We start from the raw sequence: 1,346 nt of genomic DNA, 5'->3' as shown, positions 1-1,346 counted from the left end.
TGAAATAAAGTCTAGTGTGATCCAAATGCTACCATCTTTTTATGGGCTCACCAATGAAGATCCATATAAACACCTAGATGAATTCCTTGAGATTTGCACCACTGTTAAGATTCAGAATTTTACTGATGATGCTCTGAAACTTAGATTATTCTCCTTCTCCCTTAAAGATAGAGCCAAGCAATGGTTGAATTCTTTAGAAGCCAACTCGATTCGTTCTTGGGATCAAATGCAACAAGAATTTCTTAAAAAATACTTTCCCATAGGAAGAACGAACCAGTTTAGACGTGCCATTACAAGCTTCTCCCAAACTGAGGGAGAAGAATTTCATGAAACTTGGGAGAGATTTCGAGACCTAATCCGTAAATGCCCTCATCATCAAATACCTAAGTGGCAGCTAGTGCAATGTTTCTATGACGGATTGACAGAATGAAACCGTCAGATGATCGATGCTGCATGCGGGGGCACTTTTATGCTTCAAAATGAGCATGAAGCATGGCAATTATTTGAAAATCTTAATGAAAACTCCCTCCACCATGCTTCATGTTCTCGTCAAGCACCCCCGAGTTCTCAAAGAAAAGGGACCATTTGTGAAATAAGTCATTCTATGGACCTGTCTAGCAAGGTAGATGCATTGTCCCATAAGATTGACCAACTGATGATAGGTGGGCATTACATGAACTCTTCCCAAGCACAAGTGTGTACTATTTGTTCTAGTCCATCCCACCCTATTCATGAGTGCCCTTCAGCGCCCCAATTCCCCGAACTCGTGCAAGAACACATCAATGCTGCTCAAACACAGCCTAGACCGGGAAATGACCCATTTTCCAATACATATAACCCGGGATGGCGAAATCATCCAAATTTTTCTTGGAAGCAGCAAGCTTCAAACATAGCCCAACCCTATTCCCAAAATTTTCAAAACCCTCAGAATTTTCATCCCTACCATCCCTCAACCCAATTTCAGCATCCTCCTCCTCCAACCCAAAGAAATACAGCCTTTAAGGAGAAGGTGTTGACTGCCCTTCAAGGTTTGGAGGCAAACACACAACTATTGCACTCTCACACGCAATCAATTGCTAAGCTAGAATCTCAAATGGGTCAACTAGCTAATGCATTAAACAAGCGAGAGGAAGGTAAGCTTCCAAGTCAACCAATGAGTAATCCTAGGGGACAATACGTGGCTCAAGAAACTCGACTAAATCATGAGCAAGCTAATGCTTTGACTACCCTAAGGAGTGGACGTATAATACATAATGTTACGGGGGAACTCAGCCACCATGCCCCACGTGACCGGCACGCGCGCCCAAGAAGACTACAGCTGCCCCTTGATCCAGTAACCCGACCCC

The 1,346-nt window shown here is 43.4% G+C and overlaps 1 non-coding gene across 1 annotated transcript; it reads right to left on the bottom strand.

Annotated features, from left to right (window-relative positions):
• Positions 1–275: 275 nt before the first annotated feature.
• Positions 276–381, bottom strand: LOC120106031 (small nucleolar RNA R71). The gene has a single exon (XR_005508264.3). It is a non-coding gene; the product is annotated as a small nucleolar RNA R71 (small nucleolar RNA).
• Positions 382–1,346: the final 965 nt, after the last annotated feature.

Source organism: Phoenix dactylifera, chromosome 6 (assembly GCF_051530095.1).
Source record: "Phoenix dactylifera cultivar Ajwa chromosome 6, Ajwa_hap1_PhDact_Kaust_v1.1, whole genome shotgun sequence".
In the NCBI taxonomy this organism is placed as follows: Eukaryota; Viridiplantae; Streptophyta; class Magnoliopsida; order Arecales; family Arecaceae; genus Phoenix; species Phoenix dactylifera.
The sequence above is the reverse complement of the archived record's forward strand: the minus strand, read 5'-3'. Positions and strand labels throughout refer to the sequence as shown.